Source organism: Polypterus senegalus, chromosome 2 (genome assembly GCF_016835505.1).
Source record: "Polypterus senegalus isolate Bchr_013 chromosome 2, ASM1683550v1, whole genome shotgun sequence".
NCBI classification, from domain to species: Eukaryota; Metazoa; Chordata; class Cladistia; order Polypteriformes; family Polypteridae; genus Polypterus; species Polypterus senegalus.
The window spans coordinates 159,385,162-159,397,025 of NC_053155.1; positions in this window are offsets into that span (position 1 = coordinate 159,385,162).

The window sequence follows — 11,864 nt, forward strand, 5'->3', positions numbered from 1 at the left end:
GAGTGCAACAGTTCAAACCTTGCTTCTCTATTTTGATAAGTCGATTTTTATTATATTTATCTTTCTTTGGCCCTTCCATGAAAAATTTTTTAGGAAAAAAAGGAATTTTTGGGTGGGGGGGAAAACCCCAAAAAAAAGGGGGGGTTTGGGGAAAAGTTTGGGGGTTTTTTTGGGGGCCCCCTTTAATGCTTTTTTTGGGGAAAATTTCTCTCGTTCCCTTTTTTGGGGTTTTTTGGGTGAAATCCCCCCCAAAAATTTTTTCCCCCAAAACCCCATTTTAAAGGTGTTTTTTAAATTTGTTTAACCTGGGGGAAAAAAAATTTTCCCCCCCAAAAAATTTTTTTGGTTTTTAAATTTTTTAATGTTTGTTTTTTTTTTTTTTTTTTGTTGGGGTTTTTTTTTTTAAACCGGGGGAAATAATGGTACCCCTTTTTTTTTTCTTTGTTTTTAACAAAAAACCCAAAATTTTTATTTTAAAAAAGGGTTTTTAAATTTAAACCTTTTTCCCCTATTTTTTTTGGGGGCTGGTTTCCCCTTTAAAATCTTTATTTAAAAAGGAAAATTTAAAAAAGGTTTTTTTTTCTCGGGGGAAAAATTGGGGCCCGATTTTTTTCCCCCTTTTTTTCCCAAATTTCCCCCCCTTTTTTTAAAATTTTAAAAATTAAAATTTTAAATTTAAAAAATTTTTTGGTTTTTTTTTTTGAAAACCCGTTTTTTTAAAAAAAAAATCCCTTTTAATTTTTTTTCAAAAGGGGATTTTGGGAACCTTTTTTTGCCTTTTTTTTGGGGGGAAAAAAAAAACCCCCAAAAATGCCCAAAATTTTTTTAAATTTTTTTTTCCCGTTTTCTTTATGTTTTTTTTATTTTTTTTTTCCCGGGCAAAAAACTTTCCCCCTTTTTTTTAAAAAATTTTTTAAAAAAGGGTTTTTTTAAAGGGAAAAAACCCCCCCCAAAAAAAACTATTTTTGGTTTGGGTTTTTTCAATGTTTTTTTTAAAAAATTCCCCAAAAATTTTTTTTAAAATTTTTTTTTCTTTTTTTAAAAAAAGGGGGTTGAAATTTTTTTTTTTTTAAAAAATTTTTTAAACGGGGTTTTTTTAAAAAAAAAGGAGGGTTTTTTTTGTAAAGGGGAAAAAAAGGGGGGTGTCTTTTTGGGGTTTTTTTAAAAATTTTCCCAATTTTAAAAAAACCCTTTAAAAGGGGAAAAATTTTTTTCCCCTTTTTTCTTATTTAAGCACAACAGTGGACAATTTCCTCCTTCTATGTCTTAATTTCAGTAGGACATTTTTGGAAATTACACACTGTACCACACAATCACTTCCTCCTGTTTATGTTTCTGGAACACTTTCCGAACACAACAGACTGTATTTTAAGGCTGTTTGGTTTGCTCCAATCTAAGCTGTAGGAGCAGAGCAATAGCCTCATTTCTACTGTTGTTTCTGTGTGTAATTCTTTCACATATGTTTTAGATGATTCACCTGTTTTCTTGTAATTGCTATTGTTGTTGATGTTGTTGCTGCTGCTGCTATTACTTGTAAAGAGTAAAGAAGATGCTTCTTACCATTTGTTGTCGTTTGCTTTGTTAATGATTGGAAGTTCTATATGATGTTGTTTACTACATGATATAGATGATGTCACTGTTGTGAACGTTTATCTTATTTGGTTTTAATTTTTATTCTGAAATTGATCTGGTTTTGTGGATGAAATTAAAATCCCCTTTACGTCGTTAATGAAGAATTACGGAAACCTTTTCAAGAAATGTTTGCTAAAATCTTGTTTCTTCTTCTGACCTTATTTCTCTCCAATGTGACTGGTCTGTATTTTCCATTTTCCTTTCTCATTTCAAGTATTTTTTCAACCAAAAATGCTTTGTAGTCTTTATTGAAGAGTAAAAATAGGACAGTTTGTTCATGGTTCGAATAGGGAGCTCCAGGTTCATTATATGTAGGATTTTTGAGAAAAAAAGCTTTTGTTTTATTTTTTGTTGTCTAAATTTTTGCCCAAGTAAATGTAGTTAGATTTCTTTTTGTTAATGATCTATACAAGTTTGCACACCATGGCAAATTAACAGAAATTATATGACTAAAAATAATTAATCTTCCTTCTTATTGTAAATGGCGTGGAGTCTCCATTAGGGATCTGTTCCGGCAATAGGAAGGTTACCAGTTCAAATCCTTCAGTACCTCTACTCTATTGGGCCCTTGAGCAATGCCCTTAACCAGTAATTGTTTTGTCCTGGGTATGATGTTAATCTGCTTCCGGCAAGCAGGTTCTCCAACTATAGGGAACACTTAAGGGAAGTTGGCAGGTCCAAGCTTACACACAAATGCACACACACTGCATTTTAGAATATTTTCCTTCCCCCTGTAAAAACCTCACCCTTCTTCTGGCAATATTCCATTCTTCCTCCTCATCTCATTCAATATGGCAGAAGTCCCTCCTCCTTCTACCCTCAATAAAATTCCATATACATTCTGCCCTCCAGAAAAATTGAATTTTTCTTCTTACCTCAATATTCCATCAAAATCTCTCCTCCATTATTCGTCAGACATGCACAAAACAAAATGGAAGCTGATGGTTATCAATCATTCACAAATAATTTATTTGTTCTGAACATCTCTTTTAAGTGAGTCATGGGAATCAATTCACAAACAAAAGCTAATCGATTAAGTGCTATAGCACATGCCTGATGGTGTCAGCATCTTTCATTTTGTACGGTGATATTCAAAGTGCATGTATAAGTGGTGCCTGTCTGATTCATGATTCTCATCATTTATGATGCAGTTTGAACTGAATCATTCTTGGCAAACAGCATGCCTGTTACTGGTGATGCGCTTATTCACCATGCTAGTGCATACAGTAACAACATATTTATATTAGAATGCATTATTCTTTTATACAGTTCATCATTTGAATTGTGTTAAACGTAATATTAAGCTACTACTGTAATACCTGTAATATTATTCTAATTTCTAACAATTATTTGTTTTCAGCTTTACATAATTGCACACTTTTCACAGCTCATTAACAGCAAAGGTCATAACATTATTCCCTGATTCTCAAGTCAGCGATTCTCATTCATTCTCAAACTATATCATCATCACAGAACAAGTTGCAGTGTTGTCGTTCATTTAATTTGCAAACTGAACCAGCAGCCTTTGTATTATGTACTATGCACTAGTAGTACACCATTGGCCAGCTTTGACTGTTTATGTAGGGGCTTCTGAGAAACAAGCAGGAAGTGAGCCATTGGAAGCTGAGCGGAGGATTGTCTTGTGTGTGTTTTTTATGGTCACCACTTTCATGGCTGCAGCATTCAGTTGGATTGCAATTACGATACCCATCAGGTTACAGTTTTCTCTGGATTTATGTTCTTGTCCTGTGTCTGCTTGTTTTTGTGATTATGTCTGGCTTGGAAAATGGGATCTCTTTCATAATTCAACATCATTTTCATTCAATGATTTGTTTGGACTTTGTTTATTATTGACCGTTTTGTGGCTAATGTTTTGTTGTGTTTAATAGTTATGTCTTGGTTAATTAATTATTGTCTTGGACTTATTCAGGTGGGTTTATACGTGTATGGTATTTGTTAAGAGTGTTTTGTCTTCATTATTAATTCTATATATTCCTTATCAATAATTTATTTGCTGCATTATGTGTCTCTGTTAATGTATTAGTGTATGAGTGTACAGGCAAAGTTAAAATTGGGTGGGTTTCTTGGATCCCTTAACCCCTTATCAAGCGGGGTCATTTTTGCTAAATCGCTTGTAATTCGACCTCTCCAAATTAGAATCATTGCTGTTATTGAACTATCTGGAGTATAAACATGTTTGGTCTCTTTGTAAAGGTAACATTCTCTAGTTTCACCCTTAGTAGTCAGAATCACTGTAGGTGTGACTGATCAAAAGTTATGCACATTAGAACTCACAAAAAAAACGAATTTTTTTGTTCTCGCCTAAGTTTTTTTATGAAAATAAAGGAAAAAAAAGCTGCAGTAGGTAGGTGGGGACAGAAACACACTATGTACCAACAGAATAACTTGTTGACTACTCACATTTCAAATTTGAAAAGAATACCTGTAAAAATGACATTTTTTACACCAGTTTTTATGTGGCCATGCCCAGGGGCTTTTTAGAGGGACCATTATCCACATTTTGGAACGTATGGAAAAAGTGTAATAACTTTTGAATGCTTCAACCCACATATATCAATGAGGGCTCTACTGAAAGCTTACACCTAAAGGAATCTATATCTACATACAGTGTCACTCTATTAGTTATAAAAATAATAAAACAATAAAAATACACATTTCTATGTAAAATAGTCAATACAAGTCTTATGGGCCAAAAATATATTTATACTTTTTATTTTTTACTTTTTTTATAAAATGCACACAAACTATATATATTTCTTTTACAAACTGTTACAACACAGCTCAGCATTTTTCCATGTGCCACTTGATGGCAGCAATCACTAGCAAGCAGAAAGCACAAGGGCGTGGCACATGTCGCTCTCTGCCATTAGACGTCACCTGGGCCGGTTGAATACTTTCACAACGCGTACATGCATCTATTATTTAATCGAGCATTTATTTACGTTTATCGGTACGTTTATTCATATTTAAAATGCGAAAAACTTGGCGAAATCACAATAAACAACCACGCACCAACTCTGCAGACTGGCACAAATGCCACCTTCAGCAGCTCCGATCGTTTGTTTACAAGTTAGTATGGCAAGTTACATATCAAAATGCTCGGCTGCTCATTGGCTGTAAGTTTTGAGTGTCAGTCACAGTGTCCAATCAAACTGGTAGATTCTACCAGGGTTTGGAGTTTTACGTCATCCTTCAGCTGTCTGTGACACTCGTTGGCTATACGAGGTGCCAGTCAACCCCAGACCCGTCGCAATTGGCCAACTTAGGTGTCGAGCAGAAGCTAACACTTCCGTGTTTCATGCGGTAGCATGGTTATCGCCGACAGAAACAAATTACGTCTGATATGATCAATATAAATGAAAAAAAATTACGTAGGTGGTCTCAAGTTATGAAACGTTTTCTGGAGTTTTTGTCCCTTTGAGGATATATCGTGTGTTTTGGACCTAAATCGTTTTACTGGATTATATTCGCTGGAGCCTTACGGACAGAATGGGATCAATACTGCTCGGAAATATTGATGTTTGACTTGCAGGGGGTCTTCAAAGGTAGGGAAAGTCAACTCTTAAAAGTATGTACTTCTCTGTAAAAAAGGCTTTAGTGTCAGTGCTGTGGTTGTTGTGTGTCAAAATGGTTTATATCATCGGTAAGACGAGACTTTGAAGTTTCATTTGATGGGTAGTATGTCGAGATGCATGGCAGATGAGCATGCACACATTACTGTAACGTTTTTAAAACACTGTTATGTCCCGGGACCGGTACGTGTGCGCGTTATAACAAAAAATAAATCATTGTTTTAAAATAATGAGAATGTGAGTGCCTTGTGACTACTATAAGGCAAACACCTGATTTACATACATTTGATTCTGAAATCAAATCATTAGCCAAGAATGAGCCACAAGATTATTGCTTAGTTATAATTCGCAAATACTGTACATTGTACTATTTTATGTATTCATTTTCAATATTTTGTTATGGTTCTTGCTGTCAAAGAGAATAATGTTATACTATACGAATTATCAGCATGTATTATACAAGTTTAATTAATATATACAGTTGTGCTAACAAGTTTACATACCCTAGCACAATTTGTAACATGTGTACCATATTTTAAAGAAAAGATGACTAATCAGCAAAAAGACATTTATTTTTAATGGAAATTAAAGTTAAACTATAAGGCATCACAGAGCAGCACAACCATTAACTAAAAATAGTAATAAGGAAAATGATGGGATGGTCACTGTTCAAAAGTTTGCATACCCTTAGTTTTTGCAACAACAACAATAACATTTATTTATAAAGCACATTTTCATACAAATGATGTAGCTCAAAGAGCTTTACATGACAAAGAAAGAGAAAAAAGACAAAATAAATAAAATAAAATTAGGGAACAATAATTAACATAGAATAAAAGTAAGGTCCGATGGCCAGGGAAGACAGAAAAAAACAAACAAAAAAAAAAACTCCAGACTGCTAGAGAAAAAAAATAAAATCTGCAGGGGTTCTGAGGCCACGATACCGCCCAACCCCCTCTAGGCATTCTACTCAACATAAATGATCTCAATCAGTCCTCATTGTATTCAGGGTTCACATGGAAGAACTTGATGATGATGGTCAACGGGACTTCTGGCCTTTAATCCATCAATGTAGGAACATCACAGTGATTTGATCAAGTGGTGTTGGCGCAGATAGCCACCACAGAAAACTGGAAAAATAACAAAAGAGAAAGTAGGTGTTAGTATGTAATTCGGAGCCACCATGATTGATAATGATAATACAGAGCATCAGGATTAAACAAAAATGAAGCCATGAGAAAGCCATGTTAAAGGAATGTGATTTTAGCAGTTTTTTTTTTAAATGCTCCACTGTATTTGCCTAGCGAATTTCTATTGATAAACTATTCCAGATTTTAGGTGCATAACAGCAGAAGGCTGCCTCACCACTTCATTTAAGTTTAGTTCTTGGAATAATAACCAGACACTCATTTGAAGATCTAAGGTTACGATCTGGAATGTAAGGTGAAAGGCATTTTGAAATATAGGATGAAGCAATATTATTTAAGGCTTTGAAAACCATTAGCAGTATTTTAAACAATTCTAAATAATACAGGTAACCAATGTAGTGACATCAAAACTGGAGAGATGTGTTCGGATTTTCTTTTCCTAGTTAAGAGTCTATCATCTGCATTCTGCACTAGTTGCAATCGATTGATGTCTTTTTTGGGTAGTCCTGAGAAGAGTGTGTTACAGTAATCTAGCTGACTGAAAACAAAACCGTGAACTAATATCTCAGCATCTTGCATTGTTATAAGAGGTCTAACTTTTGCTATATTTCTGAAGTGAAAAAAATGCTGTCCTAGTAATCTGATTAATATGTGATTTGAAATTCAGTCAATAGTTACCCCTAAATTCTTTACCTCTGTCTTGACTTTTAACCCTAATGCATCAAGTTTATTTCTAATACCCTCATTATATCCATTTTTGCCAATCACTAAAATTAAATGTTTTCTCTTTATTTAGTTTAAGAAAATTATTACACATCCATTCAAAAACACAAGTAAGACATTGTGTCAGTGAATCAAGAGTGTTGGAATCGTCAGGCGCTATTGATAAATACAGTTGTGTGTCATCAGCATACCTCACATTATGCCCAGAGATATCTGGCCTAATGGAAGCATGTAAATCTAAAAGAGCAGCAGAGCCAGGATGGAGCCTTGTGGAAAACCATATAGAATATCATGTGTCTTTGAAGTATAATTACCACAACTAACTAAAGAATTTTACTACTGTTTATTGTCCCCTTTAGCATCAATGATGGCTTGCAGCCTTTTGTGATAGTTGTGTTTGAGGCCCTTGATTTTTTCAGGTGGTAGAGCTGCTCATTCATCTTGGCAAAAAGGCCAGGGGCCTCATGTATAAACGGTGCGTACGCACAGAAATGTTGCGTAAGAACTTTTCCACGTTCAAATCGCGATGTATAAAACGTACACTTGGTGTAAAGCCACGCACTTTTCCACGGTACCTCATGCCTTGTCGTGACGCATAAGTTCTCCACTCGGTTTTGCAAACTGGCGCACCCAGCGCCAAAGCAATGGTACTGTTCTTGTGTGATTACTCATTATTTTCATGACGCGGCTTTATAAATACACAGAAACTAACCGCATATTGTTTATTAGTGTAATGCATCTGATTGTAATTAACTCGTAACAATATAATGGTTCAGGGAACAGCCATAGTATTCCAAATACCATTACTGCTTTAGCATTGTTACTCTCACTTGTCCTTCTTCTCCTTCTTCATCTTCTTTCAGCTCCTCCCGTTAGGAGTTGCCACAGCGGATAATCTTTTTCCATATTACTCTCACTGCACGACTCGGAGTATTTATATCACTGTATCTGAGTGTGAATCACAGCAGCAGCTGATCGGAAAGAGAATTATCGGTATACAGCTTCAAGGACACGCTGTCTCAGCCACTGCAAAACGTTTTAAAGCCTTTCCTGTACGGACCTCGCGGTTCAGAAACAGTTTAATCCCAAGAACTTTAAATGCACTCAATCAATTGCTCCTTGTAGAACGGTTTGTACTTATAAGTACAATCACCCCACTGTAAACTTGCACTACAGTTATAATATCTCACAACCTGAGCCACTTTATAAAGCGCGTATTTACATATGATGACGATACAATTTTTAAGGTGAAATGCAGCAAAATATGTTTGTTAAATTATACACATAAAACTTTAACTTCATTTAAATAATCTATATTCTTCACTGGGAGTGTCGTGAAGGATAGAATAATTAAACATGTACTACGAAGATATTTCAATGTTCTTTAAACGTTTTGAAGAATTGGCACTAAGCTTACAGATGGCTTAACGTCTATTACAGAGCTGATTGTATGGCGATCGGTTACTTGGGGAAAGAAAAGCACTGACTGCAGTGACGGCTACGCCAATATATATTGAATATAAAACAGAAAGAGAAAATAACAACACAGCTAAAAACGCAGCGACAAATTTCGACAAAAGATAATGCTTGTCATGAGCACGAGGCTCATGAAACACATGTTTAATAATGTGCTTTAGCTCCTATCATCATGAAAATGACATCATGTATACATCTCAGTATTTTAGTTATTCAGAGAGCTGTAATATCATAAATGTAATGGACTCTGTGTCCAGTTGGAGGAAGACAGCCAGTTTAAGAAGCAAGTAGTGATTCACACACATAGATCACATACAAGTAGAAGATCAAATACAAAACAAAGCATTTAACGTGCTACTTTAATTATGATGTGATTTGAGAAACTGGTTAATTAAACGATTTTAAGATGAAGTTTATAATGTTCTACTAAATGACAAAATAAACTACGTGATTAAAGTGGAAATGTCGAGATTGAAGTTGACATTTCGCGCTTTTTCCCCACCGTGTGCCTTTTTTCTCTGTACCCTAATAAACTTTCATATGACACTCAGACAGTGGGCTTACAACTCTTCTTTTCACGGCGACTTTGATATGTGACTTCTTTTTTATTTCCGGCACTGTGCGATTTTGTGAATGTGAGCTTTCAAGTTTCTCCAACACGCTATGTCACTCGATCAACTTCCTTTTGTTGATTATACCACGGTTTATTTGAACAAATAGTATGTTTTTCCTTCGCCTCCACTTGGTATTCGCTGAAATTCTTATATTTTCCCCATGCTTTTCCCATTGTCTTTTCACAGAAGGCTGCGCTTAAGGGCGATTTATATTGATTTGCATATTCAAATAGGCGTAATTCTGGGAGGATTTGGGGCGTTACATAATGCGCGTGCACGAGCGTTAGTTTTCACGCTGATCGGGATTTATGTAACAGAAGAACGTGGAAGTTGGAGTACGCACAGATTCCTGCATCTGGATTTTTCTGTGCGTAAGCACATTTCGGCTTTTGCTTACGCCATGTTATAGTGCGAGTTCTACGCACGCCGTTATACATGAGGCCCCAGGTCTTGTAAATTCTTGGGTTGCCTTGCATGAACTGCATGTTTGAGATCTCCCCAAAGTGACTCAATGAATTTGACATTGGGAGACTGTGATTGCCACCGAGAGGTGAACTTGGCCTTGTGTTTTGGATCTTTGTCAAGTTGGAACATCCAAGGGTGTTTTCATACACAGCTTCCAGACTGATGAATGCATGTTGTCCTCCAATATTTTCCAGTATCATGCTGTATTTATCTTGCCATCAATTTTCATCAAGTTACCTGTAGCACTCACGCCCCAGAACAACAGAGATCCACCTCCATGCTTCACAGTGGGGATGGTGTAGTTTTCATCATGGGCCTTAAGTCCTCTCCAAGCATAGTGTTTATGGTTGTGACTGTAAAGTTAAATTTAGGTCTCATCACTCCAAATTACTTTGTTCCAGAAGTTTTGAGGCTTGTCTAGATGTTGTTTGGTATGTTGTAAGTGGGCTGTTTTGTGGCGTTGGCACAGTAAAGACTTTTTTTCTTGCAACTTGACCATCCAGCCTATTTTTGCTCAAATACCTCCTTATTGTGCATCTTGAAGCAGCAAAATCACTTGTTTATAGAGAAGCCTGCTTCTCTGCTGGAGAAGCTTGTGGGTTTTTATGTGACGGAAATCTATGTTGGTATACCTGACCGTGACCTGGTAACAACACAAGGCCAAACTGTCCACTTTTTTAAATAGAGTAGAGTCTGAACACTACTGACAGGCATTTTTGGATCACCAGATATCTTTTTAAATCCTTTTACTGATTTATACAAATCAACAATCTTTTCTTGCAGGCCCTTTGACCATTCTTTTTCTTTCCCCATGGCTTGGTCCTTGCAGATTTGCATTAATTTAAATTGACTAAATAAATAAATAAATAAATAATACTTGCTTAGTGAATATGTTCTTATAGTTAATTTCTTACTGTCTTATCTACTCCTGGGTGGTGCAGTGGTAGCACTGCTGCCTCGCAGTTAGGAGACCCTGGGTCCTCCCTGTGTGGAGTTTGCATGTTCTTCCTGTGTCTGTGTGGGTTTCCTCTGGGTGTTCCGGTTTCCTCCCACAATCCAAAGACATGCAGGCTAGGTGGATTGGCGATTCTAAATTGGCCTGTGTGTGTCCTGTGGTGGGTTGGCACCCTGCCTGGGATTGGTTCCTGCCCTGGGATTGGCTCCAGCTGACCCCCATGACCCTGTGTTTGGATTCAGCGGGTCGGAAGATGGATTATCTACTCCCAGAACTTCTTGTGTCTGATTGGGTGTATAAATGCTCACTTACCTGAGCACCCCTGAACCATCCCTTTACTGTTTTGAAGTCATCCACTGACTTTTTTTTTTTGTTAAACTAAGGAATCACTGTTTTGGTTATTTATTAACTATTTATCTGTACAACCACTCCTGATATCTGTTTCTGCTGCTTTCTAACCATCTCCTCAAAGCTAGTTCAAATACAGATAACAAGAACAAGTACACATACAAGTACAAGTAACTTTTCCAAGCACACCTTCAAACACCCAGCTACTTTTGCTCCTGTGTGGATGATTAAAAAGCAAAAAACACTTCTAAATGAAAAAAAAGCTTGCGTCAACCAGAAGCTAAGTTTATAGGATCAAAATATATATTTTTAATTATTAATCTCACCACAGAAAGCACAAAAATTTTCAGGAACTCTCAGCTGCCTCTCTCATTTGCAAAGTTGACATTAGCACCTCAGTATGTCCTCTGAGCACATCCACATCTATTGATGAATCCAACAAAACAAATAAAAAAATCAAATAACTTAAATGGGTAGTTTTAAATAATTGAATCAGTAATGTGAATTTAAATGCCCATCACTCCAAGCTAGATGCTTTGTAAGAGGACATGCTAGGCATTAATCATTGTTACAGTGCTGAAAGTTAACCCACCCAACTTTACACAATTGGCATACAAGAGGAGGTACACATCTGAAAATCTTTATTTCTATACTATTACTTGGTTTAGGCGGCACAGTGGCGCAGTTGTAGCATTGCTGCCTCACAGTAAGGAGACCTGGTTTCGCTTTCTGGGTCCTGTCTGCATGGAGTTTGCATGTTCTCCCTGTGTCTGCATGGGTTTCCTCTGGGTGATTCGGTTTCCTCCCACGGTCCAAAGACATGCAGGTTAGGTGCATTGGTGATCCTAAATTGTCCCTAGTGTGTGCTTGGTGTGTGTGTGCGTGTGTGTGTGTGTGTGTCCTGTGGTGG